A 26,501-nucleotide genomic window follows, 5' to 3' on the forward strand; every position below is an offset into this window, starting at 1 on the left:
TGCAAAAAAGTTATGGGACCACACTGCTATCTGGCTGTAACTGTATTACTGCCTCTGAGACCTTGAGGGGTGGGTTGGTACCTATTCTGTAGCAGAAATGTAAACAAAAACAAATATGCTTTTTTTTTCTATTGAAGTCTGGTTGATTTACAGTGTTGTGTTAGTTTCTAGTGTACAACCGTGTAGTGATTCAGTTATACATCTTTTTTTTTCATATTTTTTGCATTATGGGTTATTATAAGACATTGAATATAGTTCCTAGTCAGACGTCATTGTTTATCTATTTTATATATAGTAATGTGTATCTGCTAATCCCAAACTCCCAATTTATCCCCACCACCACCACCTTTCCTCTTTGGTAACCGTAAGTTTCTTTTCTGTGTCTATGAGTCTGTTTGTTTTGTAAATAAGTTCATTTGTGTCATTTTTTTTTATATTCCACATATAGGTGATATCATATGAAAAGAAAAAAGATACAGGACCGATCCAGGACCAATGAGCATTCTAAGCATCTATACTATGGTCTATAAATACTAATTTCCACTTCAAAAAGAGCCCAGGCTCCTTAGAAATAATAGCCAATTACAGGTCAAGAACAGAAAATGTGTAAGTTGCTTCTGGAACATATTAAATTGGAAAGCAAGGGAACTATCAAAGATTATTAAGGGTATGTCAAAAGGACTCAAGAGCCAACCTGAACAGAATCACTGACTAAAAACTTCCTACTTAACACAGCATCTCGTCTTTCAGGCATCTGTTAAGAAGAAATCATTCCATTTCTTACTCAATAGCTGTAATTTAGCTCAATAGCTCAGCCAAGTAAGCTACTGAATGACTTAGACTACAAGGACACATTATATGTACTATATGAATCCTTCCCTACATAGAAAGGAACGAAACAGTATCCTGAATTAACAAGATGATAACTAATCTCTCCTAGGACCACAGAATCTAATTCTTCTCCCTTATTACCAAATACACACACAGAACACAAAAACAAAAGTCCTAATTAAAACGAAATCATACTGAGAAAACACTGGATTCAGGGAACGTTTATGTGAACTGAAAATTCAAATATGAAGATAATTCTTGCTTTCAAGGTGTTCACAATCCTGTGGGATAACAAACATAATAAGACAGTAGGATAAGATTTAGAAATATACTTCCATGGGGATGCAAAAGACAGAAATGGATTCTTATCTGGGCACTCAAGGCAGGCTTTGTGGAACACTCGGTTTTTAATGGCTGAACCAGCTGGACTATGAGCTACTAAAACAAAAGGGGAACCAAAGCAACAACTTTTCTTTTCAATAAACTTAGATAATTTCATAAATTAAACAGAGGACAGAAACAAGATGCTGTAATAAAGACTTAGGTAGTAACAGATCCACACAAGTCTATAAAAAAGGGACAGGACAGGGATTAATACCCACACTGCAAACAGGACTGAAACTTTTAAAAACTTATTTTCTAGTTAAACATCACATTAGTACCACTAAGTCTAGTAACGAGGCCTTGATTTTCACAGATTTAACAATTTAAGAAAACTCAAAGTTTCAATTAAAAGCTACTTCATCATGTTAAAAACTATTTTAAACAAATGATTAAGGCTCCAACTCATTTAATCTCAATTTAAATACAAGATTTTAGGCACAGTATATTGTACTATGGCACAATCATATATGGAAAAAATAATCTGACTTGAGTCCTAGTGGGGAAAAAAAACTCCACCAAATTTAGAGATTTAACATTAAAGTGAACATAAAAGAGTTCATCTAAATAATTATGTATACAGATAAGCAGACCTCCAAAATTTACCTGTAAATTATCTTTTTGCTGCCTCAAAACAGCAGAGTGTACTATGGGGTTGGGGGTGGAAGGACAAACTTACCAAATGAAGTTTATCCCAAGAACTTTTTCTACTAGAAGGGTTTCACAAGAAAATCTGCAGAGAAAAAAAAAAAAGTAGTTTTACAATGACAAATACCCTAAGTATCAGGTCATTTAGATCTCCCCACAAGATTTTTCTCTACAAGTTGGAATGCCATGACAATACATTGTTTTAAACTGTTGCACTATGAACTATTTAGTCAACAACAGATTCTTTAGTGTTTAGTTGTGCAAAATGGGCTTGGTCAGGCCTCAGTATGTCTTTAGAAACTGCAGAACTGTACAGACAGAATTTTCCAAGAAACTATCAATACTCACATTTAAGGGTTTTTCTCTACCCCCATTTAAGGATTTTTCTCTAGCATTATTTCTGATGGCTTCTCAGGTAAACTTATGCCACTAAAGGAACAAGTATTTTCAAAAAACTAAGATCACAGGAGATCTAGGCTTGGACAAAGGATTCTTGTCACTAGACAACAATCTGACCTTCAGAAATTAAAAAAAAAAAAACCTTATCAACCCAATTCCTCTGCAATAATTTCTCTCAGTATTCGCAGACAACTCATCCTTTTGAGCTATTTACATGCCATGAAGTCATATATATAAACAAGACTGTATAAAATATCAAAATCCTAAAATAAGGAGTCCATTCATATAGTACGTTATTCCCATAACCTCCAGAAACACTTTTTACCATAAGAGGGGAGGCTAAATATGCAATAATAAAGTGTTTTAACCATTTTACACAAAGTATTTTTGTCTCTCAGTGACTTTTAATTTAAATTGTGTAACTCAGGCCATACTAACCATATGCTATATTGGAAAGGAAATAAGCTATTCATAATGTGCAATTTCAGATATAAATCATATTAGTATCAAGATTTGACCTTGACTGGTAAGTAAACTAAGGTATAACACGGTACAGCAGAAAAGTTCAGGGGTTTGTAAATCTGTAGGACCTTTTCTCGATAGAGTAATTTTTGCTGAGTATCTGAACACTGAAATACATGTTACAATTTTTTTGTTTTATTTTTCTTTTATTTTAGTAAGGTTATCAGTTTTAAAAATTGCATCTGTAAGTATATTATATCATCTATGAATTTTACGTAGGATAATAAGAAAACATTTGTTAAAAAGAACAGATGCTGGGTCTCTTTGTTCTTATCTATTTAAAAAAAAAACCAGATAAAATAGCATATATGAAGGCACATTGCACTTAAGTATTAAATGCAAAAAACTGATGAGACATATAGTTCATCGTAAGCCAAGATGTGTTAGAGTACTACAAGGTTAACTGTCCAATGACACGCAAGAGCTCAAAGTTCAGGGGAGAGATAACCCAGGGAGTTGTCACAGGCAGTGGAGAACAAGTGGGTCTTAGAGATTAGGTAGAATTTAAATAAAGAGGGAATGGAAGCCAAGATAGGATGGCTATTAATACCACAGTGGGAAGAAAGCACGATATTTTTGAGAAATAGAGAACAGGTCAGAGTATCAGTAGTGTTCAGGAAGACAAAACTAGAAAGAAAGGACACAGCTGTGGACCTTAAATGCCAGGCTAAGGAGTCTGTATTTCATTCAACAGCACGAAACCAAAAGTTTTATTAGCAGGGGGAAAACACGAAAGTGGTACTAAATAGTAGAAAGCAAGGAGGATGGTCTGGAAGGGGAGAGTCACCTAGGATGTTTCTCGACCAGTAGTTCAGGTATGAATTGCTAAGGGCTCAGTATCTCAAGGATAGTAAAAATGCAGAGGAAGACACCAAAGTGAGTTGAAAGCATTAATTGCCTGAGCTTGGTAATTGATGAGGAACAGGGGGGAAAAAAAAGAGGCAGAGCAAGGTGTCAAAGATAACTGTAAAATTTTAAGGCCTGTATTAAGTAGGAAAAAGATGGTTAAGAAGTTAGATGTTAAGAAACAAAGGGTAAGGGGGGAGGGAGGGTATAGCTCAAGTGATAGAGTGTATATGCTTAGCATATACAAGGTCCTGGGTTCAATCCCCAGTACCTCCTCTAAAAATAAACAAGTAAACCTAACTACCTCCCTCACTAAAAAAATAATTTTTTTTAATTTAAAAAGAAACGAAGGGTAGAAAAATCAGCTATGATACACTGACTTTAAAGGTGGCTTCTGAAGTGGATGTATATCCAGCCAGTAACTAGAGGTAAAACAGGATTAAATTCAAAAAGACAAGTCAAGTCTAAGGGTAAGAATGAATTGACTGCATTAGATTTACTTCAAGGAAATCACTGTTATCTACTACAAGAAGCATCTGACATGTTTGAGAAATTATTTAATTTATTCTGCCAAAGATGAGAACTCCATTAACACAGAAGTGCTTGTGTAAAAGTTTCCATAGGAGTAGTTCCAGGACAAGAAACAAACAATAGGAAGACTCACCAAAAAGACTGAGGCGGGTCTACTTCAATGGCGGCAATGACTCCTCTTACCAATAACCACAACCAAATACCTACTTGGTTGGAAACAAGTATGTCATTGTGAAATATTGCCAACAAAATATTTTAAAAACTGCCCATGCCTCTTAGGACTATTTGCTAGATAAAGGCCATGCGGAGGTGAATCTGAAGGAAGCTCTCTAGTGCCACAAGCTACCTTCTCAAGAAACCAGAAGGTATCTTGTGTTACCAGTCATATATACCTCAAGAGTAGGAACAGTTCGGGTGACCCTGAACAGTCATATAACTCAAGAGGTAGAATGTAAAGTGGTTATGTTAAATCAAAGCAATTACTTAAAGTGTCTAACAAGAGATTCTTAAACACATTAAACCACTAATAAGCAGCTAGCCAGGGCAGTGAGGTGGGGCAAGGGTTAACTATGGTCACCCCTAAGTTCCATGGTGGGGGGTTGTTGAAAGAAAAAATCTTTCTGAAGTTACCTGAAATAAGAGAAAATTCTTACAATCATGTATTATACTATGGACAGAATTTTATCTATTTTAAGAGAAAACCCTAAAAAGAAAAAAAACATACTTGATTATTAAATATTATAATACTGGATATTACTGTGCAGTTGCATTTTGGAGAGGGGAACCTAACAAAGCAGTCTCCTTCTGTAAGAGAATGAGGTAGTGAGGTAATGATTTAGAGGAAGACCATGGAGGCCCCAAGAAGGCTAATAAGGAATGGACCCTGGCATGGAATAGCTTGTTTTCAACTGTATGCCACTACTGTATCAGTTGCAACATGGGCAAAGAGGCAAGGGGGCACACCAGTCTGACCCATTTATATAATAAAAGAATCCAAACTACCAAAACCAATTAGACCAAACCAAATTCACAAGGGAAAACTTAGAGACTCAAGTCCAGTCCTCCTAAAATGTGTGTGTGTTTACTGGGGAGGGGACAAGGGTGGAAGAGGGTGCTAAAGTGTACCCTGGTCAAAAAAGTGCTGCTTTAACTTCAAAAGAAAAATGAAGTATTTCTTACAAAGTCCTGTCTCACTTTCAAATGCCCGATAATTACAGGGCATTTGAAACTTTTTAAGAAGGCAACATTGAACAAAAGAATACTTTCACAGTATGTCAAAGAAATGACTTTTCTTGCACATGCATTGCGTATAAAGAAACACTGACAGCAAAACTTGAGTGTGGAGACAATATAAAGTAATTCAGAGATATTAAAATTTAAGTGAATTTACAACTGCCACTACTTCGGGCAAGTTTTTCAGCTTCTTAAGTATTTCCTCATTTATGTCTAGTAACTTTTTGGATATCTGATGGATGATATGATCTTCCCAAACTAGGATTCTATGGCATGTTTGGACGATTAATTCCATGGTGATGAGATGATATAATCACTAGTGTTACTCAAAATCCAAGCATTTATCAGTTCAGTAAAACTAGTGTGGTTTGGACTTACTCCCTGAACAGGACCCCAAATCTCAGGTTTTCTAAAACGTTTGTTGCTGAAGTCAACTATAAAAGAAAACAGAAACTGAAAGACAGTTCAAAAAGCATGACTGCATTCACCTGTTGTGATAAGTTCCCTGTGGTGAGGATCATTTTTTGACAAACACTTGGGGGTGACAGGCACTGCTCTGGGCACTAGGAATGCAGCAGTTCCTACCCTTAAAGAGCTGCAATTCTAGTGTCAACTGCAATATTCTTATAGGGCTGAATGCCCTCAGTTGGACTTTTTCCCCTACTTATTCGGACCATGTTTTGAAAAAAAAAAAAAGAAACAGTAAATACAAAATTAACTCAATGTACCTACCTGGCTTAGTGAGATCACCAACAAGACTTAAAAAAAATTTTTTTAATTTTAAAGATGTCACATGTCTTTTCTATCTCTTTTGGAAACACTAAAGTAAGGTCTATGCATTTTCAGGCATCTATAGACACAAAATCATGATCGGTGTGCTGCATTCCTCTGCCAGCTGCAGGGCACAGATAAGCAGCTAAAATATTATCATTTCCTAAGCAAAAAACAACCAACTTCTTGAAAAACAAATCCAGTATAGTTGTCAGAAATGGTCAGATCACACTTCTGTATCAAAGAACCTTATACTGCTAATAAGTCTCTTGAACCAGCAACACTTATAATATTCACTATGACAAGTAAAAGTTCTGTTTCAACAGATAATGAACATAGATCAGTCTTGTGTAATTCTGTGACTACATTAGTGGTACAGAGTGTGGTTCACTATTTCGCTAAGAGATTTACTTTTTTTTTAATGTGGGTAAATTCTTAATATATTTCTCATAGGAGGCTCTGCAACAGACAGAATTTTAAACAGTAAGTTCATGATCAATACTTAAGATCATGTCTTAATTTAAGTGGCTGAAATACTGACAGCTGCTTTTCCAAATGTTACCCAAAAATGTGAAAAGTCAAAAGCAAAGAAACTGTGCTCTAACAATTTTAGATATTAAGATCTGACCACACTTCAGATGTACTTTATTGCTTTTCACATCTCAAGTGGACAAAAGGAAGCCCTGATCATGTTCTCAGAAAAGATCAAATGATCAAACCAACTTTAAAAAAAAAAGTACAAACAAATTTGCTAATCACTTACTTTACAAGTGTTTCCCTTTTAAACTTAATCCTTATACAAAGGGTAGAAAGGTGGCGGAAGCATAAATAAAATCATACATGATGTCTTGGTGAAGACATTTTTCTGGTGGTGATCAGAAAAGATTAAAACCAAAGATAATAAATCTGCTAAAAGGGGTAAAAATTAATTTCAAGAAGTTTTTTTTTTAAGGTTCTGACTTGCTCTTTATCATCACTTCTATACAGAAAACATTCACTTCATACTACTAACTCAGATGTATTAAATCATCAATAGGATTATACGGAATTTGAGTAATCTGTAATATTATTTTCCGACTACATATTCTCCATGAAAAGTTATAGAGCAAGCATCATTTTACTACTGAAATTAAGAATTTTAAATCTTGTTTTATAAGGCAGCATCAGGTTCACCACGGTAAATGAAGAAATGTTCCCTATCTCCTAAGAAAAAAACTTTGTAATTTAACAGAAAATAAAATATTTAAGTCTTGGTTATTAGGAAAAAATAGAAAATCCAGGCATTGAAATCACTAGAATTAACTAAAAACCAAGCAAGATCATTTTATGTAAGTGCCAGAGGTAGTTCAATATTTGTAACTGCTTTGGAGTGGGGTAGGGTATAGCTCAGTGGTAGACTGCAGGCCTAGCACGCAGGAGGTCCTGGGTTCAATCCCCAGTACCTCCACCAAAAGTAATAAACAGATAAACCTAATTACCTCCGCACCCCGCCAAAAAATTTTTGCTGTAAAAAGGTAAGACCAGCTCCAATACTGGAAAATCTTTCCTGACTTTTGTTTCTCTATTAATACTCTGACTAGTTCCAAGGTCTACCCTTTGGAAATTAAGAGAAAGCAAATTCCTACACAATTAACATCCTGCCACTTACTCTCAGTCAACCTCTGGTGAAGAGCAAAGAAGTGGTTTGTTTCCCCCTGCACCCCTTCTTTCTCCCTTTCTTTGTTCCAAATCAGAGTTCTCACAGGCAATGTATAGGTCAAGTGTTCTATTTTTTAAAAAAGAAAAGATGTGCCCTCCAGAAATTCATACCTCCTCATGGAAACTTAGATTTTCCTAATTATAATCTTGTAATGACTCCTGCCCCTCTTATCAAATTATCTCTTAACATGGGATTGCAGGCTCCGTCCCTGCCTCCTACTGTTCAAAGAACAAAATTTCAATTGCATTTGCTTGGACCGAACACCTAAATGACCAATCCCTATGAAGATGAGCAGTTTTACAACAGGTTCTCAGAAAATTATTTAATAAGGCTTAAATTATGAGCTCCTATTTCTTATGTACACAATAGAAAAACTACTGAGTGAGATAGGTAGCAAAGACCAAAAATGTGATTTTTTTAAATAAAGGCAACTAAAAAATTATGCAAAATCCAACATACTAATGTCATTTTATAGTCTGCAAATTTACAATTCTTATTCCAATATGCTATGCTTCTGGACCTGGCCCTAAACGTATTTCCCTCCACTCAGTCTTATGAAGTTTAACAGGCATCAAAATGGACAAAGACCAGAAAGCTGAATAAAAATGCAAATCCATTCTTTAAGCATACAATTTAACAATGAAGAGAAGAAACAGATTTTAATTTTCAACTGCTGTCATCTCAATTAGAAACAGTCCAACTCTAGCTAGCCAATAGGTACATTCAGAGAAGAGAGAAAAATTTAAATAGTAGAGGCTGTTTGTGCAACAAAAAGAATCCACTCTTCCAAAGGCCTAGTTAAAATTTATATTCTGGCAATTAGGTAGGGGGCTACTCAGTTTTGAAAACAATGAAAACCCAAATTACCTCCAATAACCACACACACAATATGGGCTTTTTTAAAATGGTAAGCTCAGATACCTGTTCTTTAGAAGCAGTTCTGCTCAATTATTAAATAGCCAAAAGACTAGAAATTGTCTTGACCAGAACACCACCTTAATCCTTTTAAGACCACACAATTCAACAGATCCCCAGAAAAATACCCACCTTTTTAAACTGGTAATATTACTATCCCATGTAAACAGAGAGAAATATGTAACTGCCATCCAAATATATACAGAAAGAAAAAACTTTTTCAGCTAAAGTTAAAAAGCAGAATTCATCAATATGTTTTAAGGAGGGCAAAAGTCTTAAGCTAGTAAGAAATAAAACTATTAAGAAATAAAACTATTAAGTAAAAAGGGTTTCTCCTTTGTGTTAAAATAACTGCACCTAAAATAACCACTGAGAAAAAACTCAGTCAAGTCATGGGTTCACATTAAAGACAAAAAACAGGCCCTGCATTTTTTAAATTCTTAAGCTACCATTTTGCTTAACTCGTTAATCCAGCAAAGGAAAGGGATGGTGTTTTTTTTAACGCACACTGGCTAAATTACCTATATTCATACTAAACACATCAAAATGTAGGTAAAATATTATATAAAACAAGATGAAAATTTCTCAGACATACAGTCTTATTATCAACCTATTCTACACACATTGAGGATTCTGGTATATGGTTTATACATTAAAAAACTTAAGTACTATTCATTTCAGCATGAAAAACAATCTACACAGAGGTAACTGGAGTTCTCAAGTTTCCAATATGCATGTGAACATAACTATTACAAATCACACCTTCAAGTCATTCATGTTTCTTGCATTTTCCAACATGAAAATAGTTTTGTCAAAGAAACTAATGTCTAAAGAGGTGGAAGGAGTAACGCATTTATTCAAGTAAGCATCAGGCCTATGAATGGACAAAACATTCTGTACTACTGTTTCTAGTCAGGACACACATATGCTAAAATGCAAAGAAAAAAAAGGGCCTTGGGAAGAGCTTACACTTTTCTATTGATTTATATATTCAACACTAAACCTAAACCTATATTCTACAGCATAGTTATTTTTTCAAGTGTTTCCTTGGTATGGTATACATACCATTGGTGATATCTGAGATGACCAAATACCTTTTTAAAAAACTATATAATGTATGCTAATGAACACTGGAAAAAAAACATTCTGCATTTAATTGACTCTGAGATGCCAACAAACTCAAGGTACAACATTAAACTGATATACCATTAAGAAAGTAGAAAACTTGATTTTAATGCAATCCCATTTGGTATACAGACACTGCAAAAAATCAAGTAAGTACTTAAATATTAACGAGAGGTTTAGGTGATACTGCACTATATGCTAATACAAACTCATCATAATAGAAAATGTAATGTAACTAGAGAGTAGGAAGGATCTATATAATTGTCTTTCCTCAGGCTACTTTATTCTCTCAATTTCCTTCATCAGATCTATTTTTCTAAGCCATTAAAAGTCTGAAAGCATTCATAAGCAGGCCTGAGCAGGGCCACACGCAACAATATCCAGTCCTTCCCCACACAAAAGATAAGCCCCTCTCAAGGTTTCTGCTACTGCACGTGAGACTCCCACAAACTTCCCCAATCCCGGCTGCTATTGCTGGCCCAGTACCATAGCACCACATCACCTCTGGACTGTCAATGTAGCACCTCCAACTCTACACATTCTAAACAGAATCCATCACTGGCTTCCCTTCCCTCCCCTCACCGTGTCTTCTTAGTATTCCACTGAGAATCTTGGTCAGCTTAGGTCTTCAAGGCTAGAGGTCATCTGACTATTTCCAATAACAAAATCTGACACCATTTCCCCACTGCTTTGTTTGAAATGCTCAATTTCCATCTTTCCACTCCATGACACCAATGCCACCACCACTGATCTAGAAAACTGGTTCTCAAACATCAGCTGAATTAAATTTACTTAGACCTTACTACCCAAGAAACAAAAAAAACCAGTTACAACTGAACTTACAACAAAACTGATTCTGGTCAATTCCCCTTTTATCACCACCTGGCATATCCCATCCTGTCAACAGACGTTTCAATAAAAAGTTCCTCCTCAAAAAAAGCCCTATGACATACATATCCAGAATTAACAACTTGTGGCTTCTTTAAAATTTTTCACACATGAACTTCTGCCACTGCTACTACCTTTGCCCCATTCACTCATACCACTTTATCCATCTGGATGAACCCAACATATCCTTCAATCCTTTACTTGAAAACGGTACCTTCACTGTGAAAGCTTTCCCTGCAGAGTTCACTATGTGCTTTTGATACAGCTCCATTTTATAACACTCACTACATATTATTTACATTTCTATCTGTCCTGCTATACATATTATGATTACCTAGCTAGGTCATTTACCTACTCAATATCTGAAACCAAGGGCCTTACATTATCTGTTAACAAGAAGCATTACAATATAGCTTATTAGGTAAGAGCACAGGTTCTGGACACAGACTGTTTTTATAGTTGTGAATTTTGGCTCCAAACTTACTTGTATCACTTTAGGAAGTTCACTCAGTTTCCTCATCTGTAAAATGGAGATAACATTAGTAGTTTTCTAATCAACGTTCAATGAATACTAATTATGACGAGGATGAGACATGCTCCATAACTACTTTCTGGATTAAAAAAAGAAACATAATTTAGGTAAATACAAAAAATTAACCACAGCCTTCTATTACCTACCCATTTAATAAATGTTTCAACCACATCAATGTCCATTTAAAACCTCTATATTCTAGCTCTTACCATAAATCCAAGTCTGCCTCTCTCCCTTCCAACTCTCTAGCACTCTCCCTCTCCCTCACTCTCTCAAACACACACAGGAAAGTTCCCTCAAGGGCTACTCAAAGTGTTTTGATCAATCAATGAAATCTTTCCCCTTCGAGGTGTTTTTTTTTTCCTTTTGAGGTATAGTTGATTTACAACATTATTTAAGTTTCAGGCGTACAAATTCAGGTGTACAACATAGTGATTCACAATTTTTAAAGGTTATTCTCCATTTATTATTACTATAAAACATTGGCTATATTCATTGTGCTGAACAATACATCTTTGTGGCTTATTTATTTTATACATAATAGTTTATACCTTTCATCCCCTACCCCTATCTTGCCCTTCTCCCCACTGTCACTAGAGTGCTCTCTATATCTGAGTCTTTGTTATATTCACTAGTTTATTTTTTAGATTCCACACATAAGTGATATCATGCAGTATTTTGTATTATTTCACGAAGCATAATATTTTCCATGTCTATCCATGTTGTTGCAAATGGCAACATTTCGTTCTGTTTTATGGCTGAGTAGTATTTTTACGGCTGAGTAGTATGTTCTTTATCCATTCATCTCTTGATGGACACTTGGGTTGCTGCTGTAAATAATGCTGCCATGAACACTGGGGTGCATATATATTTTCAAATTAATATTTTCATTTTCTCCAGATACATATTCAGGCTTATGAGTTAGAAATCCTAAAAGTTTTTCCCATAAGCAATTAAAAATAAGTATTGAGGGAGGGTACAGCTCAACTGGTAGAGTGCATGCTTAGCATACCCCAGGTGCTGGGTTCAATCCCCAATACCTCCATTAAGTAAATAATAAGTACACCTAATTATCAACCCCCTCAAAAAAAAAAATAGTATAGGTGATAATTCTCATTACAATCACAGGAAAATTGCAGTGCTTTCTACTTTCCTGTCCCAGCATTACACCAAAAATAGATAATATATGACCCTACAGTAAACCGTACTTTCATCTAATAATCAAAAATTTCTTGACGCCAATAGGAACTTTGGTAACAACTGCAGTATCAGTCCTGAACTGCTTTTAACATAATGCAGCTTTTGTGTAAAATGAGGGTCATTTTTGTAAAGATAAAAATAGATAAAAGTGACAGCAAAAGGGAGATGATCTTAATCCTCTTTGATCTCTTTAAGATCATCATATAAAAGTAGGAATCCTTATGATCAAGCTACTCCTAAAGCATCTTTTTTATGTTCTGTTCTTTGTGTAATAATTTTACTTCTATCTTGAAAATTGGATTCCTTCTCTGTCCTTTTCTCAATCTTTCTTGAATTGACAAAGGAAGAACTGACAAGTTCATAAATAAGTGAGATTATACAGTAGTTCTTCCAATTTGAAGCTAAGATAATTTCAGTCATATACATTTAATGGTTTCTGATAACTGGCAAAGAACTTGAACAGTACTGCATCCACATGAATACCTGACTTAACAGCATCAGAAAGTATGGAAATAGGAGAGTGGGTACAGCTGAATGATACAGCGTGTGCTTAACATGCACAAGGTCCTAGGTTCGATCTCTAATACCTACACTAAAAAAAAAAAAAGCATGGAAATAATATGTGGCATACTACCTTGAAAGAACAAATGCCAATTTTTTAAAATAATTTTTTAAGTGACAGCAAGAACAAGGAGAGAAGTCTCTAACAAGTATAACCTCATACTAATGAGTCAACTGTAGCCAGCTATTAAGCTTGTTTTATTAGCAGTTAACTTTTATTAAGCATTTCTCTGTCAGGCACTGTTTTAAAAGTATTATATATACTAAATTAATGCCAGAATAATTTTATAAAGTAGCAAACATTATTCTTGCCATTTACAGTTGAAAAAACAGATACACAGATAAGTAACTTTCTTGAAGTTATACTAGCTAAGTTGAAAAGCCAGAATTCAAATCTAGGCATCCTAGCTCTACAGTTTACATGTAAAACATCTATAGTATAGCACCTCTCTATATGTAAAATTTGACGCTGACTATACTGGTCATAAAGAGTATCCATAAACAACAAGTTTATATTGTATAGCACAGGGAACTATATTCAGTACTTTATAGTAACTTATGGTTAGAAAGAATATGAAAATGAATGTATGTATGTTCCTATATGACTGAAGTATTGTGCTGTACACCAGAAGTTGACACAACATTGTAAACTGACTATACTTCAATAAAAATGTATTTTAAAAAACAGATAAAGGATGGCAAGTGGAAACTTTTGGAGGTGATGGATAAGTTTATGGACTTGACTGTGGTGATTTCAGTGTATACTTATCACTAAACTCATTAATAAAGATTTTTTAATATGCACAAATGTATACATTAAATATGCATAGCTTTTTGTATGTCAATCATGCCTTAATAAAATGGTTTAAAAAAGGAAAAAAAAAAGAATTCAAGTAAGGAGCCCCTGTATATTAAGAACGTATTTCTTGTATACTTATTATATGTCCTACTACATTTTTCAAAGAATACAGGCTTTGATACTGTTTCATTCTCCCACAAAACTAGAGATTTTCATCAGTGTCTTATTAACCACTGTCTCAAGTACACTACTTGACACATGTTCCTAAAAATCTGTATCCTTTACAACCTCTTCTCACTTGTCAAGGTAACTCTGAACTCTAATTCTATCCGCCAAGAGGCTGACAAGTCATATGTGAACTTAATGAGCATACTTCGCATTTCATCATCTATATCACTGTTAACATTATATAGTTGAGAGCTCTATTCTAACCCTGTTAGAAAAAAAAATTGTTCCCTCTCTCTTATCTGACAGCAAACCACCAGTAACAATAAATATGACCCTCTAAATTGGTTTTGCACCATTTAGTAATAAGACATTTTCATCCCTTATGGATGAAGGTGCCACCAGAGATAATTAAAAGCTTTTCTCAAGTTAAAATATATCAGTTGCTTGCCTCTGTTCCACAGACCTGCCCCCATAAGAATATTACTTTAAAGAAGAAAATTACAGGCCAATATCACTGATTAACATAGATGGAAAAATCCTCAACAAAATACTAGCAAACCAAATCCAACAATACATTAAAAGTATCATACACCATAGTCAAGTGGGATTTATCCCAGAGATGGAAAGATTTTTTTAATATCCACAAATCAATGTAATACACATTAACAAACTGAATAAAAACTGTATGATCATCTCAATAGATGCAGAGAAAGCTTTTGATAAAATTCAGCAACCATTTATGACAAAAACACTCCTAAAAGTGGGCATAGGGAACATACTTCAACATACTAAAGGCCACATATGACAAACCCACAGCTAACATACTCAGTGAAAAGCTGAAAGTATTCCCTCTAAGATCAGAATCTAAACAAGAATGCCCACTCTCACCACTTTTATTCAACATAGTTTTGGACATCCCAGCCACAGCAATCAAAGAAAAAGAAACAAAAGGAATCCAAATTGGAAAGGAAGAAGTAAAAGTGTCACTGATGCACATTACATGATATATACATAGAAAATCCCGAAGATGACAAGAGAAAACTACTAGAACTCATTAATGAATTCGGTAAACTGTCAGGATACAAACTTAATACAAAGAAATCTGCTGCATTTCTATACACTAACAAAGTATCAGAAAGAGAAATTAAGAAAAAAATCCCATTTACCATTCCATCAAAAAGAATAAAATATCTAGGAATAAACCTACCCAAAGAGGCAAAAGACCTGTACTCCAAACAAAAACTGTCAAGATGCTGATGAAAGAAACTGAATATGACACAAACGGAAAGATATACTGTGTTCTTGGACTGAAAGAATCAAGATTGTTAAAATGAGTAAACTGACTACACTTCAATTTAAAAAAAGAAATCTGATTACCCCCTCCCCCCGCAAAAAACTGTTAAAACGCCCATACTACGCAAGGCAATCTACAGATTCAATGCAATCCCTATCAAATTACCAATGGCATTTTTCAGAGAACTGGAACCAAAAAATGTAATTTGTATGGGAACACAAAAGACCTCAAATAGTCAAAACAATCTTGAGAAAGAACAGAGCTGCAGGAATTATGCTCTCTGACTTTAGAATATATTACAAAGCTACCATAATTAAAACAGTATGGTACTGGCACAAAAACAGACCCATCTCTCAGTGAACAGGCTAGAAAGTCCAAAAAGAAACCCACACATTTATGGCCAATTAATCTACGAGAAAGGAGGCAAGAATATACAATGGAGAAAAGGCAGTCTCTTCAGTAAGTGGTTCTGGAAAACTGGACAGCTACATGTCAAAGAATGAAAACAGAACATTCTCTAACACCATATACAAAAATAAACTCAAAATGGATTAAAGACCTAAATTTAAAACTGCATACTATCAAACTTCTAGAGGAAAATAGAGGCAAAACACTGACATAAATCACAGCAGTGCTTTTTTGGATCTGTCTCAGAGCAATGGAAACGAACAAAAAAAGTGGGGTTTCCTAATTAAACTTAAAAGGAAAGGAAACCATGAACAAAAGAAGACAACCTACTGAATGGGAGAAAATATTTGCAAATGTGACCAAAAAGGGATTAATTTCCAAAATACACAACAGCTTATACAATTCAGTATTAAAAAAAAAAAAGAAAGAAAGAAACCCAATCAAAAAATGGGCAGAATGACTGTCATTCAAAAATCCACAATGACAAATGCTGGAGAGGCTGTGGAGAAAGGGGAACCCTCCTACACTGCTGGTGGGAATGCAGTTTGGTGCAGCCACTATGGAAAACAGTGTGGAGAATGCTCAAAACACTAGGAATAGACCTACTGTATGACCCAGGAATCCCACTCCTGGGCTTGTATCCAGAAGGAACCCTACTTCAGGATGACACCTGCACCCCAATGTTCATAGCAGAACTATTTACAATAGCCAAAACATGGAAACAGCCTAAATGTCCATCAACAGGTGACTGGATAAAGAAGATGTGGTATATTTATACAATGGAATACTACTCAGCCATAAAAACCGACAACATAATGCCATTTGCAGCAACATGGATGCTCCTGGAGAATGTCATTCTAAGTGAAGTAAGCCAGAAAGAGAAAGAAAAATACCATATGAGATCACTCATATGTGGAATCTAAAAAACAAAAACAAAAACAAACAAACAAACAAAAACAAAGCATAAATACAGGACAGAAATAGACTCACAGACAGAGAATATAGACTTGTGGTTGCCAGGGGGGTGGAGGGTGGGAAGGGATAGACTGGGATTTCAAAATTGTAGAATAGATAAACAAGATTATACTGTATAGCACAGGGAAATATACACAAAATGTTATGGTAACTCAGAGAAAAAAATGTGACAATGAGTGTGTATATGTCCATGAATGACTGAAAAATTGTGCTGAACACTGGAATTTGACACAACATTGTAAAATGATTATAAATCAATAAAAAATGTTAAAAAAAATGGGCAGAAGACCCAAATTGATGTTTCTCCAAAGACGACAGATAGGTGGCCAACAGGCACATGGAAAGATGCTCAACATTATTAATTATTAGAGAAACACAAATCAAGACTACAATGAGGTCTCACCTCACACCAGTCAGAATGGCTATCATCAAAAAGTCTACAAATAAATGCTGGAGAGGGTGTGGAGAAAAGGGAACCCACCTACACTGTGGGTAGGAATGTATATTGGCATAGCCACTATGAAGAACAGTATGGAAGTTCCTTTAAAAACTGAAAACAGAGTTGCCATATGATCCAGCAATCCCTCTCCTGGGCATATACCTGGGAAAGATGAAAACTAATTCAAAAAGATACATGAACCCCAATGTTCATAGCAGCACCATTTACAATAGCCAAGACATAGAAGCAACCTAAATGTCCATCAACAGATGAATGGATAAAGGTGGGGTGTATATATATATATAATGGAATACTACTCAACCATAAAAAAGAATGGAATGCCATTTGAAGCAACATGGATGGACCTAGAGATTATCATACTAAGTGAGGTAAGTCAGAAAGAGAAAGACAAGTATCCTATGATATCACTTATATGTGGAATTGAAAAAAATGAACTTATTTACAAAACAGAAATAGACTTACCGACACAGAAAAACTTATGGTTACCAAAGCAGGGGAGGGGAGGGGAGCAGATAAACTAGGAATTTGGGAGTAACAGATACACACTACTATATACAACACAGATAACAAAGACTTGCTGTATAGCACAAGAAACTATGGTCAACATCTTGTAATAACCTATAATGGAGAAGAATCTGAGAAAGATCTATGTATAAGTGAATTACTTTGCTGTACACTTGAAACACTGTAAATGAACTATACATCAATAAATTTTTAAAGATTGTAAAAATAAAAAAGATTATTACTTTGTAGGACAAACTGTCTTTCAAAGCTATGCAGTTTATTTCATTTTTAAAGTCTTCTCAGTTTTAGATTACCCCAAGGGCTTTTTTTTTTAGCTTTATTAAAATATAACTTAGATATAACAAACCACATATTTAAAGTGTATTTTTTCAGAGTTTTTTTTAACCATGGTAAAATATATACAATATTTACAATAACCATGGTAAAATATACACAATATTTACAATTTTAACTATTTTAAGTGTACTATTCTTCAGCCTTAAGAATATCACATTGTTGTGCAACCATCACCACTATCCATTTCCAGAACTTTTTCATCATCCCAAGCTTCTTTTAAGGCCAAATAATACACTTCATTGTATGTACAGTAGGCCCTACATATCAAGTCCCCCATCAGCAGATTCAATCAACTGCAGGTTGAAAATATTCATGTGGAAAAAAATTCCAGGACATTTCAAAAAGCAAAACTTAAATTCGCCACCTGCCAGCAACTATCTACATAGCATTTAGGTTGTATTTACATAGCATTTACTTATAATACCTAATACAATGTAATCTAAAGATCATTTAAAGTATACCAGAGAACGTGTGTAGGTTATATGCAAATCTATGCTGTTTCATATAAGGAACCTGAGCATCTTCTGATTTTGGTATCCGCCAGGGGGTCCTGGATCCAATCCTCTGTGGATACGGAGGGATGACTATCATATATATCATACTTTGTTTATACATTCATCCACTGATGGACATTTAGGTTATTGCTACCTCTTAGCTACTGTGAATAGTGCTATGAACATTGGTGTACAAACATTTTTTTTTAAAAAGAAACAAACATCCCTGGTTTCACTTCTTTTGGGTAGATACCTAAGGAGTGGAATTGTTGGATCATATGGGGTTCTATAAACATAGAATTTCTTTTAAGAACCACCACCACATTGTGTTCTGTACACAGCTGTACCATTTTATATTTCTATCAGCAATGCACTATGATTCTAATTTCTCCATATCCTCATCAACACTGTTCCACTTTTTTTATGATAGACATCCTATGGGTGTGAAGTGGTATCTCATAGCTCTGATTTGCATTTATTTCCCTAGTGACTAGTGATGCTGACTTCTTTTCATGTGCTTGCTTACTGGCCAACTGTATAACTTGTTTGAAGAACTGTCTATTCAAGTTCTTTGTCCATTTTTCGCTGGGTTGTTTTCTGGTATTGAGCTGTGGTTCTTTATACATTCTAGATATTAATCATTTATCAGACATATGATTCAAATATATTCTCCCATTCTTTGGGCTGCCTTTTCACTCTCTTGATATTGTACTCTATTCTTTCATTGCCTGTGCTTTTGATGTCATATCTGAGAATCAGTGCCAAATGCAACATCATGAAACTTACCCCCTAGGTTTTCTTCCAAGAGCATTACAGTTTTAACTCTTAGGATTAAATTTCTGATCCTCAATTACCCAGATAATTTTAAAAGTACAAATTATCATGCTTTCAAATAGACTTTTTCCAAGTTTAAGTGTTATGTGAGACTTAACAGAATCTATATGCTATAGAAATAGTCACCTATACAACACGTTAATTCATGCTGCTTATAATTTTTAAATAACAGGAAATAGACTAATTTTTAAATAGGAAATATCCATACAATGGGAATATTATGCCTTTCAAAGCACAGGAGCTGGGTGAGTAACCCAGTTTAACCAAGTCATAGCCTGTTCCCTCAACCACATGATGCAAGGGAGAACCAATGAGAATCCTTCTCTACTAGAATCAGTTCCCTCACTGTGCACTGAGTCACCCACAGTAAATTCACAGGAGCATTACAGGACTAAGTTTTTTAGGGAAACACTGCAATAATTGACATCAAGGAACCACACAAACAACTGAGGTCATTCGTAATTTCAACATTAACTCACAAAACATTCCTTTCAATGACATCATTTCTTTAGGAAGCGGTTTTAGCAGTTGCCATGATTTAAAAAAAAAAAAATACAAGCACCATGTAAAAATCAATGTGGAACAGGAAACAGAGGTGGAATGCCTGATCTGATTCTAAGACTTAAGAAGCTGTGTAGTACCCAATAGGCACACATACGGAAATTAAAACCTTTCAAATCACATGTATCAATTTTTCAAATAACTAAATTACAAAGGAAATAAATACTTAAGTTGTTTGGCCCTAACCACTTAATAAATGGAACCATTAGCTATTTCTTTTGGCCTACAGGTACCATGGAAATTATAACTGAGACACTAAGACCTTGGACTGTGCAGCCATGAGAAACCTGAGAGAATCACACCTATGCTCAGAGAGATGCAAAGCTAGAACACTTGACAATGAGTCCCCACTTAAAATCTTCAAAGTCATTAAGCTGCCTGCTATGGTTCAATTATGTGAAGCTGCTCCAGTGCCTGTCAATAAAGCCACATCACCTTCTCTTGTTGGTTTGTTTAACCTCTAATTTAGTTTCTATCACCAGTAACCAAGTGTCCTGAATAAAAAAGTTGGGTGATTCAATCAGCCTGGTTTCCTTAATAAAATCATTATTGAATGATGTATATCATGGTGTTGTTTTGTTTTGGTCTTCCACATAATCAGGGCATTACTGTAACTCAAATATAAATCATTCTGTTTACCATTTCCTTTATCAATCCAACACAGGATATTGCAATACTTAAACAAAATTTAAAGTTGTAGATTTCTTATTGACAAAAATACTCATTTTCATAATGTAGTAATACAAACAATACCATATTTTTTCTTTCACACTAACACTAGAAATTAGACAATTTCTAAGTTATCAAACTATTACACTCAAAAACTACAGCTTCAAAGAAAAATAAGTGTAACATTCAATTTTATGAATTTTAAAAGGCAAATATTTTCTTAAAAAATACTTAAACATTTCCAGAAATAAATTAATGTGGATCTCACATTCACTTTATGAAGAAGTGTGCCTTAAATATAAATCAAAGATAGCAGCGATTTTAGCAATGAGGACTATTCATTGTACTGATGACTGAAATAAAAATCTATTTAACAAAGATAAAAGTAAACATTTCTAAAAGTGAGAAAAGCTTAAATAAGAAATATACCAACTGAAAATGGCAATTACAGCTAATTTTTATGTTCTGTGATAAAGAGATTACATAGATCTACTATAAAGTTTTATCACAAAGGAAATAACTAATCAGCTGGCCAACATTCAACAGTTCTACCACTAACAGAGTATTCTGTTTTTGTCACACTAGCTAAAGATCCTAACAATGAGCTTGCTCCTCAATGTCACTTTACTACCATCTAAACAATCTACCATCTTGTTTCCCCAGGGAATCCATATTCATTTTCATCCTATGTATTCGTATCATTTGTCCTCATAAAAACCTAGATTTGTTGTATTAATCTTAGATTATACACACATACACAACACTGAGCCCTAATCTGTAACATGAAGTACAAATTTTTTCCGAGATAACTTCCCTTTTGGCCCCATGTATATTTTCCCTAGTCAAATGTTTATTTTCATGTAGCACTGTTTAATAATTATCTATTCAATATTACTGAAGTATGTTTCAATAACATTTAAAGTGCCTCTTTTACCAACTCAACTCTGACATGATGAGACTGCATAAAATTTCCAGAGTAAAGTATAAGGTCTGAAGTTTCTAAAAGCCTGAATGAATATCTAAGATTGTCATTAACATGCAACTGAATTAAACCTCCCCAAGAGATTTTAGACCATGAAGTCTACTGAGTTGTCTCAATTCCTAGAGGCCTACAGACGAAAGGCAGAGAGAAATAGATTAAATGTTTATTTAGGAAATAAACAGAAAGGTACAGATAGAACTCAATAATCTGGTTATATTTAAAGTAAAGCCATTGAGGTTTCCAACACCCCACTGGTGTTGGAAGAATAAGGAGGAATGGAAGCAGAGGATGAAAGAAGGGAAAAGGTCTCGTGGGGATAACATGTAAAAAAAAATCAAGTGATCTTTACACCATGGTACCTATGCATGATGCCTATAAAGTGTATTGTGTCTCCTTCCCAATGAGAAATACGTTAGCTCCTTGTTTACCTAGTACATGTCTGATTTTAATATTTCCCATACATTCAAATCAGTTACTACAGGAACATTTTCTAAAATGTTTAACCTTAATGTTTTGGCAATGTTATTTTTTAAATTATTCCTTTTTTCACCCAATGGGCAAATCCAAGAGCCACTCCAGATTTCTTCAAAATTCTAGTTTCATCTTCCATTTTCATCCAACCCTGAACAGAGCTAGTATTTTTTAAAATACGTTATAAAATATTTCAGATTATCACTGAAATGAAAAGGCAGTTTCAAGTGGGTTCAAAGTTTGTCCAGGATCCTTCATCCTCAGTTTTCTTTTCAGCACTGTTGCATGTTTCTCCTACTTCCACTCTTTATTCTAATGCTTCTCAACCTAGCAAAAGAAGGATCAAGCCTTTCAGTTCACTATAAAACAGGAGTATATTAGATAAACTAAAGCAGCTTACATCCCAAAAAAGCATTTGACAAATTTCACAAATTTCACATAGCATTTTAAAGTTATACCTTGACTTCTAACACATCACTTAACATTGCATCCCTGACCACAGCCTATTCTATAATCCAAGAAAACTCCTCAAAGTCTACCTATTTAATACCAATTTTTAGCTGGGAGGAATGCAAACACAAAATCTTATCATAGAATCCTAAGCAGAAAACCCAAATAAAAGTCACAACACTTCCAGCAACACCAAGTAATTCAAATCACCAGTTCTGCTGAAGACAACTTTAAAAGCTGGATAAAATATTTAAAATTCTCTTAAAACCAAAGACCTAAAAGGACATTGAGCTATTATCAAAATCAATTTCCTGAGATATGAATGACTGAAATTCAGAGAGTTGAGTCCAATACTTGGGTTGGCATCTGCCATTGGGTATTTGCCAAAACTGAAGAGAAACTGAGCTAAATCTTCTCCCAGTAGCCCCCAAACTTAAAAATCCAACTACACACTGTTAGAAACACATCTGAAAATCTAAGGAAACAAAAAATTTCTATTTTGAAGATAGATGCCAAGCAAATATTAACAAAGAAAACTGGTTTGGCTATACTTCCACGGAACAAAAGAGTTTAAGTCAAGAAGCATTACCAGAAATAGAACCTTTCTTTATGACAAAATGTTCAAATTAAGAAAACAATGATTCTGTCATATGAACCTAGTAATATTTACATATAGAAATATACAAAATAAAGGACTACAAGATTTAGCAAGATTGCAGGTTAGGAAAATTAACATAAAATGGGAAATAAAATTAGAAAAAAGAGACAATATATATAACAGCATCCAAAAAAAAGCATCTAGGACTAAATTCAACAAAGATGTGCAAAACCTCTATGGAAAAATGAGGAGGTGCTAAAAAAAAAAAAAGACATTAAAGATCACCAAAATAAGTTACAAAGTCTGTAAATTATCAATTCTCTCAGTTTGAATTGATGATCCAATAAAATCCCAATCGAAGTATTAGCAGGGTGTGTTTTTTTATTTTTGGATGAGATGGTGAAATGATAAAAACAAAAGCTCAAGAATAGCTAAAATGCTCTTGAAATGGAGAGAGTAATAATTAAGGTGTGAACATTTAGTAAAACATTACCAAGATTAGACCATATTAAAGACGATGTGGTACAAAGACCAACAGTACAGAACAAGGAGCCAAGAAACATCCACATATAAATGAACACTTGATTTATGAAAAAAAGAGGTAATATAGAACAGCAGGAAAAGGAATGGCCTTTCAATAAAGTGTCCTGGGACAACTGATATCCACATGGGAACAAAAACAGGCCCCTACTTCATACATAAGCTACACCAAGTGAGTTACTGGTGTAATTGTGAAAGGCAAAAGTATAAATCTTTTTTAAAATGTTTAAGAAAATATTTTAATGACCTCTAGGTATGAAAAGATTTTTTAAATAAGATGTAAAAATAACCATAAAGGAAAAACACTAGACAACTCTGATTACATTAACGAATTTCTAGTTTCTTTTGTATAGTACTGGGAACTATGTTCAATATCTTGTAATAACCTTTAACAGAAAAAATATGAAAACAAATATGTGCGTGTATATGCAAGACTGGGACACTGTTGTACACCAGAAACTGTCACATTGTAATTGACCATACTTCAATTAAAAAAAGAATTTCTATTAATCAAAACATCATAAAGACACTGAAAACAAAGGTAAATAAATGGAAAAAATATTTGCTGTAACTTAACCTACAGGGTATCCAGAATATATAAAAACTACAAGTTAGTATTCAAAAAAAAAAGGACAAATAATCCAACAGGAAAATGGATAAAAGACTTAAATAGGCAATTGAAGAAATCCAAATGGCCAATAAACATAGGCAAAGATGGTCAAACCCAATTATCAGAGAAGTTCAAATTAGAACCACAAGATACTACTCAACACCACCTTTCAGGTTTCAAAAACTGAAAACACTGACAGTATCAAGTGTTGAGGATGTGGAGCAACAGAACTCTCATTCACTACTAATGGAAATGTGAATTGATAAACCACTTTGGAAAGCAAAATAGTATTAAAGTTGAAGATATATGTATCCAGTCGCCTGGCAATTGTGCTCCTAGGTATACACCCTAGAATGCAGATACTGAACCAAAATGTTTAAGAATATTCACAGCAGCATTGCTCCTAGGAGTCCAAAAATAGTAACATCCCAAATATCCAGAAACAATAAAATGGATAATTTGTGATACATCTGTACACTGTAACAGCAATAAAAATGAACTAGATCAACAAACACCACATGGAATGTGCAAGAGAAACAAGATAGAAAATAGGTACAGTATGATTCTATTCAAAAACAAGGAAAACTAAACTGTTTATTAATGTATACATAGGTAGCAATACAAATAAAAGCCAGACAGTAATTACCATAAAGGCCAGGAGAGTGGTTAGTTATCTCTAAGGAAGGAAAGGGATATGTATTAGAAGGAACAGAGAACTGGGCAGTTTTTTGTGGTGCCAATGCTCTATTTCTTGACCTAGGTGGTAGTGACATTCACTTTATAATCATTCATTATACTGTACATTTGCATCTCATGCACTTCGTGTGTTGTATTTCACTACAAAAAGTGTTCAAAAAGACAAATCAAAAACAAAAAATTTAACGGGCTGAAGATTTTAATAGAAACATCATAAAAGATATAGAAACACATTAAAAATGTGCATCAGTCATCAGCAAAATGCAAAGACCAACAATTCTACTCCTTGGTACTAACCCAAGAGAAGTGATAACAAGTGAGCACGAAAAGGCTTGGACATAAATGTTCACAGCAGCTTTATTCATAATAGCTCCAAACTGGAAAGAACTCATAATGTTCAGTAACAGGTGATCAGATAAACTACAGTGTATTTCTACAATGGAATACTACTTGGCCATAAATGAACTATTGATAATCCCAACAACATGGACAAATCTCAAAAGCATTATGTTGGCTCAAAGCAAGTTACAAAGAATACTGTGTGATTCCATTTAAAAGAAGTTCAAAAACAGACAAAACTCACAGCAATAGAAACAAGAAAAGTAGTTTGGGCAGAGTGAGAAGGTGAAATAACTACGTTACATGATGGCTTTAGCCAGTTACCGTGCACGTTTTGTCAAGAAAATTGTCTAACCACTCACTAGCCTGCTGGCAACAAGCAACAATTAAAAAAAAAAAAAAAGAAATGTTGGATCTTAGAGAATGTTCCAATTTCCTACTTGGAAGAAAAAGGGGGTTCTAGCTTCAGCTCCCACCAAATTTCTCACTTGTTATAAATACAGTATATATTATTAAATAGTATAGCTGCCATCTCAAAGTCCAAATCAACTAATTCTTCTGTATAGAATAGTCAAGTAATACTTCCATACACCCAGTCATCCAGAATAACATCTATCTTGAAATTTTTAAGTAGTTTTGTAATAGGAAAGAAACTTTGTATTCTATTACCAAGTAATTACTAAAAGGATGCTGCCTATAAGTTTAAATTATACATAATGCCCCATCTCCCAGAATGCTGCCTCCCAGGTAATGAGTGTTAAGCTAAAATAGCTTTGTTTTGGTCACAGGAACCATTCTCACCAGGCCCACCTATGAATGGCTGCAGGAGGGAAGAAATTCTGGCTGGAACCAGGCCTTTACCCCTTCCCCTCTATATGATAGTATGAAAGAAGCCTAAATTCTCACTCCAAAAATATGATTCTTTGAGACCACCATCTTTTAGGTCTGCTAGCTTTCCAAATAAAGGCACTATTCCTCACCCCAATGACTCATCTCTTGATTTACTGGCCTGTCATACAAGCAACAGGAGACTGGACTTCTAACAGTTTCATTAGAAAATGTTATCTTTAAAATTTAAGGCTCCATTTAGCTCATTAGGAAAATCAGCACATGGCTTTTGCTAAACGTAATTTTAGCGAACCTCAATTAGCATGCCTCAGAAGGTTTATGAGGTTATCTCAAGAGTGACTTTAAAGCACAACTCAGGATC

At 34.5% G+C, this 26,501-nt stretch overlaps 1 protein-coding gene across 7 annotated transcripts in view; it reads right to left on the reverse strand.

The window, feature by feature from the left end:
* The window catches only part of MTMR3 (myotubularin related protein 3), a 112,718-nt gene that overhangs the window by 52,091 nt on the left and 34,126 nt on the right, over positions 1-26,501 (reverse strand). For 5 of the 7 annotated variants that reach the window (XM_072953244.1, XM_072953243.1, XM_072953242.1 and 2 more), the window contains exon 2: positions 1,892-1,945. The gene's annotated coding sequence lies outside the window, so the exon portion shown is untranslated. Of the gene's footprint in view, positions 1-1,891; positions 1,946-4,291; positions 4,311-11,273; positions 11,310-26,501 lie in introns of those variants that run through there. The other 2 variants (XM_072953240.1, XM_072953241.1) reach the window with 2 other exon arrangements.

The sequence above is a fragment of the Vicugna pacos genome, chromosome 32 (assembly GCF_048564905.1).
Source record: "Vicugna pacos chromosome 32, VicPac4, whole genome shotgun sequence".
NCBI classification, from domain to species: Eukaryota; Metazoa; Chordata; class Mammalia; order Artiodactyla; family Camelidae; genus Vicugna; species Vicugna pacos.